The sequence below is a fragment of the Canis lupus genome, chromosome 28 (assembly GCF_048164855.1).
Source record: "Canis lupus baileyi chromosome 28, mCanLup2.hap1, whole genome shotgun sequence".
In the NCBI taxonomy this organism is placed as follows: Eukaryota; Metazoa; Chordata; class Mammalia; order Carnivora; family Canidae; genus Canis; species Canis lupus.
Genome location: NC_132865.1, coordinates 5744760 through 5768686, shown reverse-complemented (window position 1 = coordinate 5768686; position 23927 = coordinate 5744760). Strand labels below are relative to the sequence as shown.

At 37.9% G+C, this 23927-nt stretch overlaps 2 long non-coding RNA genes across 11 annotated transcripts in view; one reads left to right on the top strand and one right to left on the bottom strand.

Annotated features, from left to right (window-relative positions):
• LOC140620131 (uncharacterized) overlaps window positions 1-23927 on the top strand; it is a 111458-nt gene that overhangs the window by 41884 nt on the left and 45647 nt on the right. The gene's annotated exons all lie outside the window — the stretch shown is intronic.
• LOC140620130 (uncharacterized) lies at window positions 798-5048 on the bottom strand. Its single transcript, XR_012019860.1, has 3 exons — window positions 4806-5048; window positions 4257-4520; window positions 798-2358 (listed from the first exon to the last, which is right to left on the bottom strand). It is a non-coding gene; the product is annotated as an uncharacterized lncRNA (long non-coding RNA).

Here is a 23927-nt window from a genome sequence, read left to right as displayed (position 1 = left end):
ACAAATTCTGACTAAGAAATACATTCTTAAAGTTCTCCTCCTTCACAAGTTAGACTCAATCTAATCATTGAAACCTTTAGAGATAAAAAATGCCATTTTTATGGCAAAGGCTTTCAGTTAATTATTTGCCTTAAAACTTTTTTATGCTTTTTGACATCTTAAGTTTTTTAATATGTAGTCAATCTGATGTTTTCTTCTGTGATTTCTTTCATAATTTTTATTTGGAGAAAAGTCTCTTACCATCCAGGAGAAAATTTGTGTATTATTTTCCTTAGTTTTATATAGTTTCTTCTTCTTTTTTTTAAGATTTTATTTATTTATTCTTGAGAGACACAGAGAGAAGCAGAAACATAGAGGGATAAGCAGGTTCCTCACAGGGAGCCTGATGTGGGACTCGATCCCGGGACTCCAGGATCACACCCTGAGCCAAAGGCAGATGCTCAACCGCTGAGCCACCCAGGTGTCCCTAGTTTCTTCTTTTTTCTTTTAATTTTGACTCTTTTATCCACCTGGAAAATTTTTGGAATAGGATATATGGATGTATTTAGGAATAGGAATAGGATATTATGGATGTATTGTTTATTTTATAAACAAGCATTTGACTAATTTTTTGGTTAATTTATTCCATCCCTGTTAATGTAATTTTTTACATTAGGATTAGTTTTTATACAGTACCAATTATGGGGTTTCTGTCATTGTTTATTTTGTTCAGGGTAGAGGAGTATCAGCAATATCTGGCCTTGCACCTGACTCTTAGAAAATAGCTAGATATTCCAATTTATCTTATATTTCCCAGATGAATTTGAGTCATTTTTTATTGAAGTATAACTGATATACAATATCCTGTTCATACCAGATGTACATCACAATGACTTAATATTTTTATATTTTATAAAATGATCCCCATGAAAAGTCTAGTTACCATCTGTCACCAAAGTTATTATAATATTATTAATCATATTCTCAATGTTGTACATTATATCACCATAACTTATTTATTTTATAACTGGGAGTTTGTGCCTCTTAATCCCCTTCACCTATTTAGCCAACCCCCCAACCTCTCCCCTTTCTGATAGCCAACAGTTTGTTTCCAGTTCCAGTTTGAAGTCATTATCTTCAACCTCACACATATCTCCCACATTGTGTTTCAGAGTAATGATGAGTAGTTTGACAATTTCAGATAGCTGTAATCTTGTGAGGAAAGTCTAAAGCCGTATTTCAGTGTTTCTTAGGCCACTTTATCAGAATTACTCAATCCGCCCCTTTAGGTTGGGACCTAGAAATTTGCATTTCAAGCAAGCTTTCTGGGATTGAGAGCATCTGCTGTGGAAACATAGGTACATGTGAAGAGAATCCTGCACAGACTAGGCCTGAAGCAATAGGGTCTAAATAAAGGTGGTGATAGTGAGACAAGAACAGGCAGGTGTAACCTATTTCAAGGTGAGAGTTGATAGCATTTTTTTGAGCATTTATGTTACTGAGTTTCAATTTGGGAAATTGTTAGAGGATGTGCCACTGTAGAAATAGTGATTTGAAAAAGGATTTTTTTTTCCTTCTAGAGGAAAACAATTCATTTGTAAACATGTCAATGTAAACATGTCAAATTTGACATGACGTCAATATTTCGAATTACAAAATATCTTAAGTAAATAGACACATGTAATTTGGTTCAGGTGAGAAAGGGCTCTGAACAGAAGATGCACAGGGGTTAAAGCATGAGCTTTGGGAGTGATGAAGTGTCCACTGTTGCCCCTTAAGGCTCCTTGAGCTTGAGCAGGTTATCTAATTTCTCTAATCCTCAATTTTGACACATGCTTTTAAGTGAGAGGTAGATATGATGGTTGTCTACAGAGAGAAGATGCTTGTGAAGCTGTCAAACAAGATTACTTCTCCAATGGGGAAGGGGTGAGAAGGGGAAGCAGAGGACAAAGGACTGAGTCCTGAGAAGCCACTTCATTTAAGGATGGTAGGACGAAGAACTAGTAAACCAGCATAGGAGGTGGAGACAGTACAATTAGGTAGCAAAACCTCCAGGCTCTGCTATTCCATATCTTTCAGTCCCCTGTCAGACTCCGTTGGACACTGATGTCTATTACGTTTTTGTTAGCCACAGGACTCTTTCTTCAAATGGCATCTCTGGACGTTCTGGTATGTAAAGCAGACAAGGGGAGAAGCTCTGGCTGAAGTAGGGATGGTGGCAGGAACCCCAGGCACTTGTCTTCTTGCTTGGCTTCAGCAAGCTGAGCTCCCAGACATCTTCCTAGAAGCTTCAGCTTGAACACCAGGGTATGGGATAGTTGTAGCTGGGACAACTACACTCACTCTGTCCACGGAGCAGCAAGGTAAACTCGAGCATGCCTGAAAGCACAGGGGAAACCTGATCTTTGGTTTATAAAAGCAATTGACTGAGTACTGACCTGGCTTGAAGAAGACAAGGTTTGAAGTCAGCTTGTCTAAGCATGGAAGTGTTGGTGTTATCTACACTGTACTGTGACACACACACACACACACACACACACACACCCAGCATTCCAGAAATGAGTTCCCCTTAGTATATTCATATCTTTCTTGTTCTGAACCATTGTGGATACTTGTGTTATTTAAGTAAAGATGTCTATCATTCTTAGTTCGTTAGAAAGGTGATATTAAAGAAAGAAATACAAGGAGAACAGGTGATTTTAGAGAGGTGTGCAGGGAGTTCATGGGTGTTTATCTTTTATGACCCATTATATTTTGTTCCTTAAATCCGGAATCTGCCTAATGTATTTTTTAAACATCTGCTTTAAACATTAACCTTGATCATTACTTTTCCTCTGTCAGTCTACTAGTACTCCAGATTCCACTTAATAATGGGCAGCCTGGTGGCTCAGCGGTTTAGCACCACCTTCGGCCTAGGACATGATCCTGGAGACTCAGGATCGAGTCCCACGTCGGGCTCCCTGCATGGAGCCTGCTTCTCGCTCTGCCTGTGTCTCTGCCTCTCTCTCTGTGTCTCTCATGAATGAATGAATAAATAAAATGTTTAAAAAAAAATTCCACTTAATAAGCACTTTGCCCCGTGTTGAGAAAGATAACAATGCAAGCAATTAATTTCCTCTTGAAGACTGATTCTGGCTTTTATATTCTAGTCTTTTGGAAACTAAAATTAGACCACAAATTACTTTAATGAAGAACACAAAATTCTGCTAGGCAATAGCAACTTCCTGTAATTTTCTGAGATTTAAGGACCATATAACAGAGCTGATACAGAAATTTAAAGCTTTCCTGAAAAAGTGGGTCCATTTATAACTTACAGCAACTTGGGGAGTAATTTGGCTAAATCACTGAGTTGTAGTACTTAATTGTTTGTGTGGATGCTCAGGTTGTTAATTAAACCCCAAATTTCCAGTTTCCAGCTTCTGTACATTGATTTCAGTAGGTCTAGGGTAAGCATCTGACTTTTAATGAACTACTCCAGCCTTTTAATGAACTACTCCAGGTGATTCAGATACAGGTGGTCCGTAGGTCACACTTTGAGAAATGCTGATGTACAGAGTAAGATGACATTTAGGAAATCTTTTGAGGGAAGCATTTGATAGGTTTCCCTGGAGTGGCTAAACCATGGAGAATTTTCACTTTGCCCAGGAATATATAACAACAAATAATGACCATAAGAAACCCTTTTCAGAACTTACTGGGTGCCAGGGATAACTATAAATGCATTATTTATACATTAAATTGCTTAATTATTATAACACCCTTACAAGGGAACTAAAGAATAGAGAGGTTAAATAATTTGCCCAAAGCCTTGGAACTAATAAATGATGACTTTGGGATTTGGACCCAAGTGGTTTGGTCCTTAGTCTCCACACATAACACTTGTTTTTTCAACAAGCAGAATGAATAAAGCAGCTCTATATGTAGTGGAAAGGAAAACTCTTAAAACATATTATGAAGTGCAGAAGGGGTGCCATCCCCCAAAAGAAAGAAGACAGGAAGGAAGGAAACGTGCATGTGTGTGTAGAGAATATCTCTGGAAGGATACACACACACAAAAATGATAACTGGTTGCTTTCTGAGAGGGCCTCTAAGTAGCTGAGAAGAAGGAAGGAAGATTTATCCTCACTGTACACCTCCCTTGTGCCTTCTGATTTTTGTGCTATAGGAACACATAACCAATTTTGAAAGTAAATGCATTTTTTTTTTAATGGCAAAACCCTCATAATGAATCCTTCTGAAGCAAGTAAGAGCCTTTTAAAGAAATATATATATCTTACCTCCCAGTTGATATAGTCTGCATGCAATTACCAGTTTGTGTCTGGGGTGCCAACAGGACCTCACTAGGATAATGACTTCAGGTAATTTCTCCCCATGGTGCTTTGCAGCCTGCATCAACATACAGCTAGGACGCAAGCAACACTCCAAGGAATTGACCTCCGTTAGCCTGCTCACTGACGGACCTAGGAGCCCAATCCGGGCTAGCCCAGAAGGTGATTCTGTGATGCCTGTCATGGAGGCCAGCACAGTAAGGCTGAAGAAATCTGGGATGAGCAAAGACAAAGGGATTACCCAGTGAACAGCACATAAAACTCGTCTAATAAATACTCTGAGTGGATAAGCCAAAGAAACCAAAAGGCGGGGAGAAGGCCAAAAAGTGGTGGTATAAATATATGTGTCCCACACCTGGACAATAGTGACATTGATTTTTCATCTACAACTGATCAACTGGCTCTAAATGCGTCCTGGAACAAGTTCCCGGAATGATCTGAGCAAGAACCATTAGCTTAAAAGTCATTAGCGATACAGAAAATTCTATTTAAACTTACCTTTTCCCCCAGAAGTGTGTGGGTGGATATGCGTAGCAGAGCAGGATTTTAACTTTGTCATCATAGCATGTACCATTTATCCAGTCCATAAAAATCTTTGAAAATTGTGAAAACAAAACACAGTGTTCTCTTTGGATTTGTAGTTTTAAATAGAGACTCGTAAGACTTGAAATTGAGACAGGCAAATATTTGAGGTTGTGGTTTCAGGATCAGTTTGGCTACCAGACAAGACAGGGCTCTGAGGCTCTTCGACTCTCAGAAAATGGCAAACACAGTGTATGTCCAGATTGGATTCATGCGCTTAAAGGTACCAGGGGCCAAATTAAGTTCCTAGTGCTGAGAAGATGACACTTTACGAAATCAGAAATCCATTCCATTTCTAAACACGTAAAGAATATGCCATAAATTGTATTATTGTTCCACAGTTTTCTCACTCTTCCCTGTAACAAGGTTGTAACCCTGTTGCCATGGAGTTTGGAGTAGGCCTTTGGTATGGGAGGAATATATTTCTTCATTGAATTTCTATCAGGCTTGAGCATGTGACTGGTTTTGGTCAGTGGAATAAAAATATGGGATGTCTGAGCAGAAGTTTTAAGGGCTATCACAAAGTTGGGCCATCATTCCCCTCTGCCCCTTAAAATGGTTCCTGGCAAAGAGACACTGCTCTTTCAGTGCTGGATCCTGGAATAAAGAGAACATGCTAAGCAGGCTCTGAGACAATCCCTAGCTGATGTGGAACAGAAACAGGAAGTAGACCTTTGTTGTTGTAAGCACTACGATTTGGGAGATTTGGGAATTCTAGTCTTTCCTGATGAAAGCTGACTGATAACAGAGTGATAACTTGAATAGCCATGCTTGCTGCAGGAAATCTTTATTTTTTTATTTTTTACTTTTATTTTTTAGATTTTATTTATTTATTCATGAGAGACAGAGAGGCAGAGGGAGAAGCAGGCTCCATGCAGGGAGCCCGGTGCAGAACTTGATCCCAGGACTCCAGGATCACGCCCTGGGCCGAAGGCAGGCACTAAACCGCTGAGCCACCCAGGGATCCCTGCAGGAAATCTTTAAATGAAAAAAGATGAATGCAGTAAAACATAAATTCCTATGGCATCCTCACTCCCTCAGGCTGGTTGAATGATGGGCCTGGCAGGAGGGTGGCTCCCGGTGGGGCATGCCCAGGTTAATAATGAGTGAGTGGGTACCTGGACCCACTGGAGTGTCAGCTCCAGGTAGGACACTCTCTGTCCCTGGCCTCTGGGCTTGTCTGGGTGAACACTTGGAACTCAGATCACGTGTTTGGCCATCTGTGGTATGCAGTCATCAAAGCTGCTGTGAAAAAATATTTGAATTCCGTGAACTCTTTGTAGGAGATGTAGATATTTTAAAGCAGAATGTTGATAGTCTTGGCAAGCTTCTCAGGCACTTGGGTATCTTCTCAGGATCAACCAGAAATTGCTCACTTTTATGAGAGTGGACGTGATCTTTGAAGAACCAGCAGAACTTTGACATACATCAAAGAACATGTGTAAAGAGCCAGATAATAAATAATTTCAGGTTTTGCAAGTCATACCACCTCTTTCACAAATACCCAACTCCACCACTGTATCGTTAAAGCAGACAAAAACAATATCTAATGAATAATTGTGGTTCTGTTCCAATGAAACTGTATTTACAAAAATGGGTGCCTGACCAGGTCTGACTTCTGGGCCATACTTTGCTGACCCTGGATCTAGTGAAAAAAGAAAATGGAGCTTAGTTGCATCAGTAGCACACTAAGAAGTTTGGTGTCAGTTAAAGAGAGTTTGTTGAAAAAGAAAAGAAAAAGAGTTTGTCGTATACACCTCATCTAGAGAAACGTGAAATGACCTTGCTCACCCAAGAAGTCATTAAACCATGAAGTTTACCCTCAGGAGCTATTTGGAAAGTTTAATGACAAACATTGTGTCATCAAACACAATTAGAAATCCAGGTGCCTTGACAGGGTGATCTGCAGACTTATCCCAGAGTTTGGGGATGTAAAAGCACCATCCTATGAGAGAGCACAAAACATACAGAGGCAACCAAGGATGCAAGTTCTGAGAGCGTAGAAAGTTTCGAAGTTGAGAAGCAAGCATCACTAGGGATTTACTATTCACCCTGCATCACTGTGCAATGTGTGCGCTCATTCTGCAATTGGTTTGTCAGAAAGCACATTGGCTCTTAGTCCATGTCAGGAGAGTAATTGTGAGTAGATTTAGGGAAGAACATAGACCAGGAGTGATTTGCTGTATCTTGGCCTTTCTTGCTCCTTTTCTAGGAAGAAGAAATATTTCTTGTTCACTAAACAAGAAATGAATTTAAATATTTGATAGCCTCCCCATAATGTCCAGAACAATGGAATATAATTTTCTTGGGAATTTTGTTTGCTGCGATCATTGAAAGAACATTCTCCATGGCTTATTCAGGAAGGTTGCTATTCTTAGAGGATCAGAGCAGGGTTCTTAAACATAAAGACCTAAGGATAACCTGAGTAACTTTTAGTTTTCTACAATTAGAGATTTATGGGCTTCAAAGATGCTGCTAGTTCTGGGTTGTGGTCCCTTATTATGTTATTTAATCAGCACTGCACGTGACACTGGTATAGGTGGTCATCTAATCAAGTGGTGAGAATACAAGAGCAGGGACTCCTTTTGACTGAGTCCTGTGTTTGCTCCTGTAGCTCCAAGACAAAATCTATCTGCCAGAGCTCAAGTTCAGGTGCTCTCCATGCGCCAACTATGTTCATATACCTCTCATTGGGGTACTCGGGTGACTCAGTTAAGTATCTGCCTTCAGCTCAGATCACGATCCCAGAGTCTTGGGATGGAGCCCCCCACCCGGGCTCCCTGCTCAGTGGAGAGCCTGCTTCTCCTTCTGCTCCTCCCCTCACTCAGCTCATGCTTTCTCTCTCTCTGTCTCAAATAAATAAATAAATAAATAAATAAATAAATAAATAAATAAATAAATTTATATACTTCTCATCTATTTATTGGATTTTATTATTCACTGACCTGAGACTTTGCATTTAATTTAGGAGGTATGTTTTTAAAGATTTATTATTTTTTTTTTAGAGAGAGAGTGAGAGTGCACACACAGGGTAAGGGGAAGGGCAGAGGGAGATGGAGAGAGAAACTGAAGCAGACTCCTGGCAGAGTGTGGAGCATGACATGGGGCTCGATATCAAGACCCTGAGATCACGACCTGAGCTGAAACCAAGAGTCTTCGAGGCTTAACTGACTGTGCCACCCAGGCACCCCAGGAGATGTGTTTTTAATTATATGTATATAGCAAGTAACATAACCTACAACTAAGTCATTTTAGTTTCTGAACATAAACAGGATATATTTTTTCCTATGCTATCACCAAACCCAACATTATTGTTGTTTCAGAGGACATACAGGTACCTCAAGAGAAAAAATATTATTTGCTAATATGTTTTTGCCTGAGGTTTTCTTTTATGTTAAAAGTAATTTTGCAAAGAGCATAAAATAAATCCTGAATTTTGCCCTTCTTATGCTCTTAATTTCTAATGTGAACATCTTTTTTAGGGTAGCCTTTGAATAGAGCAAAAACAGGCTTTGCATAATGGGATGTAATATGATATTAAGAAAGGATATGGCCTGAGATCATGTATAATTTAAATTACATTATTAAAATTAACAATGGCTTCTATATAAATAAGAGGTCTTTATATGATATACCATACCAATATCTAATGTATAATTAATTAGAGATGTTTTAGGCTATTTATGTAAAAGTTATATATCTCTTACTCAGGAATGTAGAGCCAAATTATAAAATCATTCCCAGGAGAAAATCAGTTACAGGTAGAGGCATAACAAAACATTCAAGAGGCTTAAAATCAGATAGATACTGGATTGCTTACTGATTTTGCCATTCACCATCTTTGTGGCCTTTCTCAGGTTGACTAGTCTCTCCAAGCTTCATTCTCCTCCTCTGTACAGTAGGAAAAAATATATCCACTCCATTAAAGTTGTTATAAGAACTAACTGAGCAATGTTTATAAAATACTGAGCTTATAATGCACACTGAAAAAAATGTCGGTTTAGTCCCTTTATACCATTTGACTGAAAGCGTTCCTGAACTCTGAACAGAAATATGTTTTTTGGTTTCCTCTAAGTATTTAAGTATTCTGTATTCTTTTCTTACATTACTTCCCTTCACAATAAGCTTTTGTTTCCGATCTAATCTTTTCATGGTATCAAAAATGTGTGGATAGAGAAGAAAAGTCATAATCACTAAATAAAATTTCATTTCTAATTCAAGCCTTAACATTGTAATGCTAATGAGCACTGTATTTGGTTCGTCAAATATTTAATGCAAATTAGTTTGTGTTTTTACATTATTTTTAAAGGTTAATTTTTAATATTTCTTTTTTATGAATCTTGGAAACAAAGTATATATTTCATCTTGAATCCTGTACCATAGGCACAATCCAAGCATATTATTGTTTTTTTTTTAAAAAAACTTTGATTTTATTTTTTTACTACACAAATACTCTGGGTTCATTATAAAAGGATTAGAAAATATAGGTTCCTTAAAAAAAAGAAAATATAGGTTCTTAAAAGAAAAAAAAACATAAATTTATGAATCAGAAATGACCACTGATTACATTTTCTGTGGACTCTGAGACATTATGTATGTATAGATATTATTACAACCCTTGGGAACTCTAAAATGTTGATTATCTCTCTCAAGTATACTTTTATAATATAATAATTTATTTTATTTTACATATTATATATACACAGCACTATATTTAGTTGTTTGTGCATAATTTATTGTCACAAATTCCAAATTCCTATTTTTGAATAGACTGTGCATTTACTTTAGTTATTATAAAAATGCTGCCATTAGTATCTATCTTCATAAAACTATTCCCTTAGTTTAAATTCCCATGTGTAAAGCCCAGACATATTTAAAATCCATAATAAAATTTCCTATGGAAACTCATATCTGATTTCCCTGCTGAAAGCTTGTTTCTCTGCTTCTAAAAGTCACCTATGTAGATGTTAATTCATGGACACGAAGTCCATAAACTCTTTTTCTTACTGTTGTGGACACGAAGTCCATAAACTCTTTTTCTTACTGTTGATGTTTCATAAGACCCAGCCTCTAATTAGTTCCACCAAGACACTTTTTTTTTTAGCAGTTGTAGCTATCCCAAAAAAGTTGTATTCATCATTCATTTTTTATTTATTCAAATATAGTTGAAAGTCAGTGAAAATAAGATATTGTTGAAAATAAAAAGGAACGTAGGTACTCTTTACTCCAGTCATAATTATATAACTGATTAGAACATGATTATAACATTGACAGGAGTCCTGTGAAGGAGAATTTCTTCCTTTAAATATCACTCTAGCCTCTAAACTAAATCCTCAGCATGGTGTTGATTTTGGACAGTGTTGGACATCATGTTTAAACCCTGAGGCCTTTTCCTATTTCTCGCTGTGCAAAAACATATAAATCCACCATATAATGTCAAATGTCACAGGGAGTATAAGCATCCAAACAAACAACAGGGGTTCAAATGGAAAGTCTTCTGAATTGGAGACATCAAAGGACAACCTGGTGAGATAATATTTGAAATTGACCTGGAATCCAAATTTTTTTAGGTAAAGTAGGAAAGAAAGTTTTCATTATCCCTCTGATGAGTACTAATGGAGAAAAGAGGCTGAGATCATATTTTCTAATTCTACCTCTCTCACTTTCCAACCATAGGTCCTCCTGGCCTACTTTTGTCATTTGTAGATTGGATGAGGAGTACTGCCCTAACATTTCACCGGAGAGCTGTGAGGTCAAACTGAGATAATGTGACTGAGAATATTTTAAAACTGTATAGTGATGTATGAGCATAAGGAACATTTAAATACTCAGTGTTATTAGCATGTTTGAGGTCAAGATATCAATTCACAGTTTGTGGTTCTACCTTGAATGACTCTACAGAAAAATCATAAGAAAATATAAAGTGATTTCAGTATAAATTCAGCTATTATTTTGAGAGCAAGTAACTTTCAGGTTAGTGTCTGGAATTTTATAGTTATTTCATAGATTATACCCCTAATTTCAAGAACTGTTATTAATGTATCAAATACTGTGTTAAGTACCTCACATGTACACTTTGTGCCTGGGTCTTAATTTATAAAGATGACTGAATGATGACATGGAGAGGTCAATGCTATTTGAAGAGAAATTTAATGTCAGTCACATTTCTTCTAGAAACATGAGACATGGCTGGTTATGCAGGGCCAGGGAGGAGCACCAGGTTTTGATCAGGAAGCCGAAGCTGTTAGAGGGATAGGTTTAGGCCTGAGCTTTTACTGGAGTTTCTGTGGGAAAGGCAAGGGAGGGCAAGCTGAGCAGTTTAGGGTTGGCTTATCTGAAGAATTTTGGAAAAAAAAAAAAAAAAGAATTTTGGCAGACTCCAAGGTTACGAGTGGTCCCTAGTTGTCTGATACCTGCCCCTGAGATGATTAAGGCAGAATTATGCCTCTTGGAGCACAGGCTGGGAAGAGGAGTCTGGCTCTGGAATGGTGAGTTCTCATATTAGAAGCATGCTCCTTGCTGAGTCCTTTGCTATCTCTGAGAATTGGGACGCCCAGGGAGGCAGTCTATTTCCAGCAGGAAATGCTTTGTAAGATGTCAAAACATGATATAATACAATGTAGTATTTCACTAAATCATCATCAGCTTTAACTGAAACTTTATACTCATTGATTAGTAATTCCCCATTACCGATAAGCTCTAGCAATCTGCTGTACCACATGGTCCCTGTACTCAACAGTTATGTATTGGACACTTGAAAATTTGTTAGGAGAGCTGATCTCTTGTTGTGTTCCCTTCTTACCACAAATAAATACAAATCTAAAAAACTCATTACAACTCAGTAAAAAGACACCACATTCTCCCTATTTTAAAAACAAGTACATCGAATCTTAGAGAAATTATGTCATCCGCCACACAAATGTTAAGTGACAGGATAAGGATTTAAATACGAAATTCTAAACCCTGACAACCTATAGCTGTAAAAGTATATGTAGATAGAGTACTTTAACAATTTATTTTCTATCCTTTAGTAGCTAAGGTAATGATAATGTTGGTTGGCGATGATTATAAACTTAGGAGTCATGGTGACTTGGCTAAATACGATATTGAGGGTCAGCTAAATGGATTACCCAAGCTAAGACATTTTTTGGTAATCGTTGCTGCTTGACAAGCTAACCTTAGAGTTTGTGACATGAAACAATGGTTTTATTTTGCTCATACTTTATGGAGTCAAGAATTCAGGAAGAGCCTGGCTAGATGTTTTGTCTCTGATACATGTGGTATCAGCTGGGCAACTGGGATCATACTCAACTTTCAATACGGTTTCTTCATACATGCCTGGTAGCTTATTTCTCCTTGATTTCTCTCATTTTCCACAGGATCTCTTATCCTCCACAGCCAATCCCTATGGTTTAGGCTTCTCACAGCTCGGTAGTCTCAGAGCATGTGCATTACTTAAATGGCAGCTGGCTTCCAAAAGACAGGAAGCAGTGATGCCAGGCCAGTAAAGGGGAATGCCTGAAAATGACAAAGCATCAATTCCGCCCTATTCTACTGGTCAGAGCAGTCACAGGACCTGCCCAGATTCAGGAGCTGAAGAAACGGACTCTGCCTTTTGCTAGGGTTATGACAAAAGAAAACATAGGATGGGAGTTACTGTTCTAGCTATCTTTGGGATCTATAATGTCACACATACCTAATCAGTGGCTGAATTCAGGTATCTAATGCCAAAGATCAAATTTTTATTTTTGCATTACAATGAAACACAGTTTAGCACAGCAATAATCAATAGACCTCCTTTTTTAAAAAATTCAGAGTGACACTGAACATATGCCATTGCCAGTATATTGACATTCACATTTTCGTTATCTTCCTTAAGAAGACAGCAAAGTTTCTGATCCATTAAAAACTTCTGTTACTTTTTGCCAGAAGTCCTACTCTTCTTTTATGGCTCCACTCTTTCCAAAAAAAGTATAAGTTTAGTAGATTCAGGACTTCAGTAGTCAGGACGGGTTCATCTCAGGGATCTAAGGCTGCCTGGAAATGGCATTGCTTTTAATCCCTAGGATATAGCCCATTCCATAGCATCCTAGAACTTAGTCATTTCCAGCACCTGCTTCCAGAAGTGAGGTTTTTTTATATACAAAGCAAACTTTATGCCACCTGATTAAAATAAGACAGTGAACAGAGATGGAAAATAAAAGTGGAACAAATTCTACAACTTCTCTTCTTTGTATGTGCTAAACAATTTCAAATTCTATTAAAAAAAGATAGACATGATTCATATTGAGAACTCACATTTTTAAAGACTGAAAACTAAAATTATATCTGTGGAATGTACTGAATCTCTGTTCTGCTTATCTCTTTGAAAGTATTAGAATAGCAGTATAACAATCCATTTTTTAATGATAAATAATTCTTAAACTATCTAATTTACTACACGTGAAACCAAAATTCATTCATTCATAAAGTAACCCCATGGATGCCTTTTTTTCCCTACCCTAAGTTATTTCTGCTTTTTATTTGGAACATCTAGTTCATTTACTTTTAATCTGATTATCATATTGTTGGGTTTAAGAAAATCTTTGCTTATTTTCTAGTCTGTTTTGAGACTGCATTATTCCTTTCTACTTTTTGACCAATAAATATTTTTAGTATTCCATTTTTCTCCTCCTCTGAATTATCTACAGGTCTTTTATTTTTAGCAGTTGTTCCAGTTATTATAATACATATTCTTAGTTTATGACAATCTGTTTTAAATTAATATAGCATTTCCCTACAATGTGAGAACCTTCTTAATAATAACTTGATTTACATCCTCCTGTATTTGTTCTGTTGTTGTCATATGTTTTACTTTGACATGTGATATAAACCCTAAAATACATTATTTATTTGTACTTTAAGCAGTGTGGGTCTGTATTTGAAATTTCACCATCTGGATGATCTGTGCATCTGTTGTCTTGTCTATTGTTTTCCTTGGTTTCAATCCCATAGTTTTGTCTCTGTGGGCCTGATCTTTTAAATTCAGTGCCAGTTGTTGTACTTGAGAAATTATAGAGACAATCTAATGCCCAAGATAGGTACCTTCATCCCAAATAAGATTTACAGCTGTTTCTGGCAGATAACTTGGTGTGAAAACAATACAGATGCTCTTGATTCAATCAGGGATCGAATGGTTCAAACTGAGCTTCAGTCTTTGTGAGAGATGAGCTATTTCAGTTACCCTCCTTAGATGCAGCTGTTGAGGCTCCCAACCTCAAACCTGAGGATTTGCCAGGAACCCCCTCTCTTTGGCAAGCTCTGCGTTCCAGTTTTTATCCTCCTAAATTTACAAGCCTGTGGAAAGCCTAGCTTAGCTTCTCTGCTTCTGAACCATCTCTTGTAGAATTATGTCCCTGAAGGAAAGTGATCCAAATACTATGCTTCCCTTTCTGGATTTTCTTCTCTTGGTTTTTGGTCTAGGAATTTGTCTATGCCTTGTAGTTCTCCAATGCTCCCATATTTTCAAAAACAATATTTTGTTCAACCTTTATTTATATAAATCCCTAGGGTGAGACCGATAATTATTTAATACCTTCCTAGTCTTTCAGTAATACTAGTTCTGAAAAACTTTTAAAATTATGAAATGTAAAAAAAAATTATGAAATGTAATATATTTAGAAAAATTCTTATAAAATACAGGTTCAACTTAACTAATTATTATAAAATGAATATTGAGTGTAACTACCACTAAGGTTCTCATGTCTTTTAATTTTAATCAAAATTATCTGATGCTAGGAAAGGTTAGTGCTACTTCACAGCAATGATTGTTATAACCCAATAAAATATAGCAATCTTAATGATAATGGGCACATAGAAACTGAAGATAACAAGCAATACTTATATAGAAATGATAAATTTATCTCAAGAAGTCTATTCTAAAGTGGAGTGTAAATTTTTCTTAGCTGGGGGAAAATGGTATTCTGAAGATAGTTTACTGATTAAGGTTTAAAGTAAACCTACATCATGGCTAATTAAAAGAAGTGAGAAATTGATTATATTTTTCCCAATATTTTTTCAACCAGAATTAAGAAAAAGAAGTTTGAATATCAAAAAAAGGAAGGAAAAAAAAAAAAAAAGGAAGGAGGCTTCAATTTAGGCAAAATAACTCAGTATCACTTATTAATTTTATATGTTTTAAAAGCCACTGTCTCTTACAAAAACTTATAAATGGAAAAGATGAAATGATGAGAACATCTAGTAAAAGAGAAAATGATAGAAAACAAAAAAGAGCTTAAATTAGTGAATAAAAAAAACTTTTTAAAAAAAGTTTTCATACCATTTTTAGAGGTGAGCCACACATTCAACTCTGAATTTCTTTTAGTATAAGAGCAAAGAGGGAAATACAATCAGTTTCAAGATTCAAGGTACTACAAATAATTGTACATTCACAAACCAGTTGTTTAGGAGATGCACAGCTGTTCTTGGTATTTATATCAGAAGAAAAAAAATTCTACTAAGGGTTCTTACTCAGGAGCATCTTTGATGAATGTATAAAGTAAAATGAGACAGATTTATTTTTGACCAAAAATTGACATGACACATTAAACATGATGCAGAAAGTAAGTTGCTAAAAGCAACCAGGCAAACAATCACATAAAAATTGTGAGATACTCATTGAGCAGATGTTCTGTGCCAGACAGTGTGTGAGGCCAACCACTCATGGTCCTATGTGGGAAACAGACAAGTAAATTTACAGCATTGAGGTTATAATAGAACTGCATGCAAGGGAGGATCAGAATGGGAGGAGATCCAGTTATTCCTCCACAGAAAGATGATAATTAAGCAGAGTCTTGATGTCTGACTAATATTTCTAAAGTGGCTAGCAGAGGACTGAAGGTAGACAGAAGAGTGCATAATCGGAATGGAGGCAAAAAAGAAATGGAGATCTATAAATAATTAGAAAAAGAAATGCAAATTGGAAAGAAAATGGATAAAGGTAAAGAAGAAGACAAAGCCATTTGGATACCACTTAATAGCTAGTGAGCCATTCATAATTTAAAGCTATATAATGACAAGATCAGAGTTAATGCTTTAGGAGATTACTCTTGAAGCAGTGTGGGAGATGAATTAGAATGTTAGCCCTGAAGGTAGTGAGAATAGTAAAGAGCATATTGCAAGAGCCCAGGAAAGAAATTATGCATGTCTGGATCAAAATAATTGTAGTGGATATAAAGAAAAGTGATACATTTTTTAATATTTAGGAATTAATCAGTAAGCCTTGATGACTGATTGGATATTAGACATAATGGAGATAAAAGAGTTTAGAATATCTCCTAGGATACAGTTAGGAAGGATTTTATTGCACTAGTCACCTTAGAGGCCATAAGAGGGCTTGTTTTACAACGTAAGTGTCCATCAGTAGACAAATAGATAAGAAAAGTGTGGTACACACACACACACACACACGCACACACAGTAGAATGTTAGGCAGCCATAAAAATAGAATGAGATCCATTTGAGACAACATGGATGGACCTAGAGGATATAATGCTAAGTGAAATAAGTCATAGCGAGGAAGACAAATATCATAGGATTCTATAGGTGGAATGTAAACAAAAACAAAAATGAATGAACAAAAAAGTAGAATCAGACTTATAAAACACAGAGAACAGACTGATGGTTGCCAGAGGGGAGAGAGGTGGAAGGATTTGGGCAAAATAGGTGAAGGGGAGTAGGACATACAGGCATCCAGTTATGGAGTGAATAAGTCACAGGAATAAAAGGCACACCATAAGGAATATAGTCAATAATATTATAACAGCTATATGACAGAACAGATGGTAGCTACACTGTGGTTAGCACAGCATAATGTATAAGCTTGTCAAATCACTAAGTTGTACACCTGAAACTAATGTTACATTTTGAGCCAACTATAAAATTAAAATATTTGACTCAAAAAAAAAAAAAAAAAAAAAGAGGGCTTGCTTCATAAACTCTTGAATGTGTTTTATTTGTGACATGTATAGTACATTCAAGTGGAGCCACCTAGTAGTCAATAAGATACATAGGCCTGAGGCCCCGAAAGAAAATCTGGGCCAGGGAAAGAGGAAGCATCATTGTAGTTTCAATCATGACTGTGGGAGTTTGATTAGGGAAAGAGTCCAGAGAGAGAAGAAAATGAGATTAAGGACAGAGCATTGGGTTCGTCAACATTAAAGAGCTGACTACTGATAGAAAAAGAAGTCTCAGAGAAAGGCCAAGGATGTGTGGTCAGAGTACAAGGTGAATTCCTAGAGGGTTTTATCCCATTTTATCCCATTCTTTTTCTAATTGAAACAATACTCCATTTTCTTCATGATCCTGATTAGGTCTTTGGTAGTTTTAAAGGTATACAAATGGCCAAGATAGTGGCAGATCGTATTGTTTCACTAAAAATCATGCAGTGCCCATGAACTATATTATTTAGAGGTAAATAAAAAGTTATTCCTGTCCTTGGCATGGCATGGTGTGTTAGGAGGAAATGTGTAAGTAGCAGAAAACTTCAACATAAGCAATAAGTGGGATTCACAGTGTAAACCACAATGTATTGTGTGAACGTGGAGCAAAGATGCCTCCTCCCCTTGCCAAGTTTTCAGATGTTGTCTTATATGATATACTAATTGTAAATATGAACAAGAAAGAGGGTAAAGAAGGATCTAATCAAGAAAGACTTAAACCACAGGAGAATTTATCTCATCTAGAGGATTAAGATGAGATAAATGCTTTCCTATGCCAGTGCCCCATAAACAGCTGTCAGTAAGAAGCAGTTTGATTTTACTGGAGTATTTTGAAATAGAAATGAGGATAGCCAATGTGAGAACAGAATATTTGGGTTTTGAGAGGTGATGATTTTCTAAGTGACATTCAGAAGCTAGTCTTCTTATCAAAAAATCATAGAGCAGATGTATTATCTCCTACACAGAGGGGAATCATTTCTTGTTTAGCCCAAAAAAGGGATGTTTCTAGCTAACATCTGCCAAAAACACCTGCTAACAGCATGCTATGGTTCAAAATCTTCCAACACAATGAGGATGAGGAAGAAATATAAAGCTGCAATAGTTATGGTTCACAGATAAGTGTGTATTTCATAGATAAGTGTAAAAAGAATTTATCCTACAATAATTAGTCATTGAATAACATGCCTGTAATTTTGGGGTCCCTGTAGCCAGGGAGAGCCACATGAAACTCAAAAATGAAGCAAAGCAAAGAAAAAAGAAAAAAGAAAAGGTGGGGTACCTGGGTGGTTCAGTCAGTTAAGTGTCTGCCTTCTGCTCAGATCATCCATCTCCAGTCCTGGTATGGAGCCCCATGTTGGGCTTCCTGCTCACCGGGGAGTCTCCTTCTCTCTCTCTCTCTCTCTCTCTCTCTCTCTCTCCCTGTCTCTCTTCCTCTGCACCTCCCCACTGCTCATTCTCCCTCTTTCTCTCTCTCAAATAAATAAAATCTTAAAAAAAGAAAAAGGTGCAGAAAGCTCTAGACAGAAGAGAACATTGCAAAAAAATGATGAAGAGCGAGAAGATAATGTCATTACATCATCAGGAGACATTACTTAGATGTCTTGGTAGTTAACTAAAACACTATTAACCATTGACCAAATCTCTACAGCAACCCAGACTGGCATTGATTCTTGACATTTTTCCCCCTGTTGTCTCAATAAAGAACTCTATTTAAGTGCTGTGGAAATGAAGTCACCAGAATTCAGGGGGACTAGAGCCTTGCTACTCAAAGAGTGGTCTACAGACCAGTAATATCACCTTCTGAGAATTTTCTAGTTTGTCTCCAATTGAATGAATCAGAATCTGCATTTCAACTAAAGTTCCAAGTGATTTGTATACCTCTTAAAATTTAAAAAAGTACTGGTAGGAGTTTATTCTGGTGCCTTGTCAAGGACTTCGATACCTTGAGTCTGTCAAGTTACATATATGTTATGTTAGTTTCTATAAAGTGTTTTTAGCCCAAATAACACTACTAGTTAAATGTATTACCATCTACATAGCTATATAACCATACAAGAAATTCAGTTAAATTGTCATCTGTTCCCTTGTTTGGCAAATAATAAGTACCTACACCATACTGAGAATATAGGTAATAAAATAGTCAAAACTATAATAATTATTTTATGGAAATAAAATCTAATTGAGAAATTATATCTTCACAGGGAAACACTAGGAAAAAAATATGTGGCATTAAGTGTTCAAACCATTTTCTAACCTATAGATCCAGGACCCTGAAAAACCACAAAGGTATTTCATGGGATCCTTATACTAATTTACTTTTCAATGAATATCATTATTTTCTCAATCAAGAAAAACTAGAAGTACAACTATTGTCATGTGGGGCCTATGAAATTTTCCAGTGTTAGTAGAGTTCATATTGAATAATTAGCATAAATTACACAAAATATTAACAGAGTATAATTATTATTGATCTGAATGGGTTTGAATGTTGAGTACCTAGGTATTACAGAAAATGAATTATACTGAGTGGAGGGCATTCTAGGGAGGAGTCAGAAGTGTGTTTAAGGTTATGAACAAATGAAATAGGCAGAGAAGGAGAAGTAAACATCTAGTAGAGGTGAAAGACAAAACAGTTGGTCAGTATTAAGAGTCAATTATGTAGATAAGGGGGATCCCTGGGTGGCTCAGTGATTTAGTGCCTGCCTTCTACCCAGGGTGTGGTCCTGGAGTCCCAGGATCGAGTCCCACATCAGGGTCCCTGCATGGAGCCTGCTTCTCCCTCTGCCCCTCTGCCCTGTCTCTCGTGATTAAATAAATAAAATCTTTTAAAAAAAATTATGTAGATAAGGATGGGGTAAATTATATAAAAATCAATCCTATTTTTATTTACCCCATATCTTACTCTCCTGGTCTCCGAATATTGGCAGGACATGTCTCTCATAGCTGGAGAAACACATTTGCCAAGAGTCCTTAAATTAGAAGCTCACAGCTGTGGTGTCCACTGTGGAGGAATTTATGTTTCAGAAAAATAAAGTTTCTCTTTAACATGAAGTGATGATTTTCTTTTAGTCAGATTTCTCCTCTGCATTTTTTCCCATGGCACAGCAATTTTGTTTTGTGCACTTAGAAACTTTCATAATGGTTCTTTAAGTAGGTATGCAATAAAAGTAAAAAGTTTGAGAGTGAAGACAGCAAAAATGGCGGCATAGGAATTTTGTCCCTCCCCACCAACAGCAATTTGAATAACCATCTGCAGGCAAAATACCTCCACAAGAACCAAGGATTCCAGGTGAAGGATTATAGCACCTGAATGAAACACAGAATAAGAAAAGAGACATTGCGGCAATTAGAAAAATATAGATTCACATTACCCACCATCACCCCTTCCACATGCTCAGTTTGGCCAACATGAAGAGAGAGAGACTCTCCCCATGAGAGGAAAGTGAAGTGATTTCTTACTTTACCACAGACCCAAGTCAGCCCACAGTGGCACCAGGCCCATGGCGATAAGTGGCTCCCTGAGGGTTTCCAGGAACCTAGACCCTCAGCTCACCTGGCACCTGCAAGGTCTAGCAGCCCCAGTGGCTCCTGCAACCCTAGGTGGCTTCCATGGCACGAGATTCTCAGAAGGTCCAGCAAACCCAGGTTCCTCATCCAGCCCAGTGCCAGCTAGCTACAGCAGCCCCAGGTGGCTCCAGTGGCCCCAGGCACCTGGTCTAGTCAACTCAAGTACTGACCAGCACCAGTGGCCCCAGGTAGCTTCTGTAGAACCAGGTTTCCAGATCAAACCATCACCAACTGCTTCCCACTGCCCCAGGCAGCTCTCAGGGCACCAGGCTCCCACTAACCCAGGTTCCAACTCAGTGCTAGGCAGCTTCTGTTCTCCTAGGTCCCAACTGGCCTATGTGAACCTAGGCTCTAGACGGGGATCCATGAACTTAGGCTGTAACCCAGATCTGCTGCCAAGTACCATCAATATAGAAATTCAACTAACCTCAGCAGTAGGCCAGCACCCACAGCACGACCCTAGGTCCACCCCAGCATCAGGCTAGTCCCTATAGACCTAGGTTCTCAGCCCCACCCTAAGACAGACCAACTGCAACACAATTAATCTCCCAAGTCAGTCCCCAGGGCCTCAGGCTATAGGACTATTTCTGTAGCCCTAGGCTCCAGGCTCATGCTAGTGCCAGGTCAGCTCCTATGGCCCCAGCCTCCAACCTAGTCCCTCTCAGTACCAGACCAGTCCTTGTGGACTCACATACTGCCCCCACCCCAGTTGTCCCTAGTTTCTGATTGGCCCCTATGGACTCAGGTTAGAAGTCTGCCCACAAAGACCCAAGTTCTAGGCCCATCACCACTGACCCAGCCACCACTAGTCCCTATGTCCCCAAGCACCAGGCATGCCTATCTGCTCATCCAGGCATGAGACTTGAGAGCTCAAGGACTTCAGCACCCAGTTTGACCATGGACAACCCCAAGCAGCCCTCCCAGAGTCTCTGGAAAAACAGACTGTTGAAGGGATTTGCCTGCTGAAGCCCATCTGTAAAGACTGAAAGAGGTGCTTACTTCCTCAAATGTACAAGTACCAATATAAGGCCACAAGTACCATGAATAATCAAGGAAATGTACAGCCAAAGGAAATTAATAAAGCTCCGATAACTGACCATAAAGAAATGGAGGTTTGTGAAGTGTTAAAGAATTCAGAATGATTCTCTTACAACTACAAGAACACACAACAAAATAAGGAAAACAATGCATGGGAGAAATAAGATCAACAAAGAAATAGACATTATTAAAACATCAAAAACAAAACCAGAAATCCTAGAGCCAAAGAATAAAAATGACTGAACTGAATAATTCCAAACAGACCTTCAGCAACAGACTTGGCCAAGCAGAAGAATCAGTGAACTAAAAGGTAGGTCATTTGAAAGTATCCAGTCAGAAGATCAAAAAGGAAAAAAGAAATGAATGAAAAAAAAATGAAGAAGTATACATGAATTGTGGCATACCATTAAGAGAAACCATCTATTCATTATTGGTGTCTCAGAAGGAGAAGAGAGAGAGAAAAGAGCAGAAAGTTTAATTAAAGAAATAATGGCTGAACCCTTCCCAGACTTGAGAGAAATGGACATCCAGATTCATGAGGCCCAAAAGATGTCAAATAGGATGAATTCAATAAGGGCTACGCAGAGACCCATTATAATGAAATTGTCAAAAGTCAAAGACAAACAGAGCTATAAAGGAACAATTCAAGTTTGCCCCTGTAAGATTATAAGTGTATTTCTCAACAGAAACTTTGCAAGCCAGGAGAGCGTAAGAAGATATGTTCAAAATTTTGAGAACAAAAAAAAAAAAAAAAAAAAAAAAACCAACAAAAAAACCTATAGGCAAAATACTATACCCAGCAAAACCATTCTTTAGAAATGACTTTTCCAAACAAACAAAAAAGCTGGGATCCCTGGGTGGCGCAGCGGTTTAGCGCCTGCCTTTGGCCCAGGGCGCGATCCTGGAGACCCGGGATCGAATCCCACATCGGGCTCCTGGTGCATGGAGCCTGCTTCTCCCTCTGCCTATGTCTCCGCCTCTCTCTCTCTCTGTGTGTGACTATCATAAATAAATTAAAAAAAAAAAAAAAAAGCTAAGGGGGTTCATCTCCACTAGACCTGCCTTATAAGAAATGCTAAGAACATTCTTGAAGTGGAGATAAAAGGCTAATTAACATTTTATAAACATATGAATGAGTAAAATTCACAGGTATGGGCATACTTTGTTTTATTCCACTTTGCTTATTGTGCCTCACTGATAGCACTTTTTGTTTGTTTGTTTGCAAGTTGACGGTTTATGGCAACCTCCTATCAAGCAAGTCTATTGGAGCCATTTTTCCAACAGCATTTGCTCACTTTATGTCTCTCACATTTTGGTAATTCTCACCATATTTCAAACTTTTTCATTATTATTTGTTATGATGATCTGTGATCAGTGGTCTTTGATGTTACTGATATAATTGTTTTGGGGCACCAGGAATACACCCATATAAGACAGTGAAATTGGGCAGCCCAGGTGGCTCAGTGGTTTGGTGTCACCTTCAGCCCAAGGTGTGATCCTGGAGACCCAGGATCGAGTCCCACATCGGGCTCCCTGCATGGAGTCTGCTTCTCCCTCTGCCTGTGTCTCTGCCTCTCTCTCTCTCTCTCTCTCTGTCTCTCATGAAAAAGTAAATAAATAAATAAATTTTAAAAAAATTAATAAAATAAGATCTTAAAAAAAAAAGGCAGTGAAGTTAAGAAATGGTACGTGTTTTCTGACTGCTCCACTAACTGGACTGTTTCCCCATCTCTCTTCTGCTCCTCTGGCCTCCTTATTTCCTAAGACACAATAATATTGAAGTTAGGTCACTTAATAACCCTGCAATGGCCTCTCGGTATTCAAGTGAAAGGGACAGTCACGTGTTAAGCCAAACGCTACAGACAATTAAACCTAGTGAGGAAGACATGTCAAAAGCCAAGGTCAAAATCTAGGCCTCTTACACCAAACAGTTAGCCAAGTTGTGAATGCAAAGGAAAAGTTCTTGAAGGAAATTAAAAGTGCTGCTCCAGTGAGCACATGACTGAGAAGAAAGCAAAGGTGTCTTATTGCTCCTATGAGAAAGTTGAGATGGTCTGGATAGAAGATCCAACCAGCCATAACATTCCCTTAAGCCAAAACCTAATCCAGAGCAGGGCCCTAACTCTCAATTCTTTGAAGGCTGAGAGAGGTGAGGAAGCTGCAGAAGAAAAGTCTGGAGCTAGCAGAGTTTGGTTCATAAGGTTTAAGGAAAAAGGCTGTCTCCATAATATCAAAGTGCAAGGTGAAGCAGCAAGTGTCGATGTGGTAACTGCAGCAAGTTACCCAGAAGATTTAGCTGAGATAATTAATGAGGGTGGCCACACTAAACAATAGATCTTCCTTTTTTAAATATTTTACTTATTTATTCATGATAGAGAGAGAGAGAGAAGCAGAGACATAGGCAGAGGGAGAAGCAGGCTCCATGCTGGGGCCCAACTTGGGACTCGATCCCGGG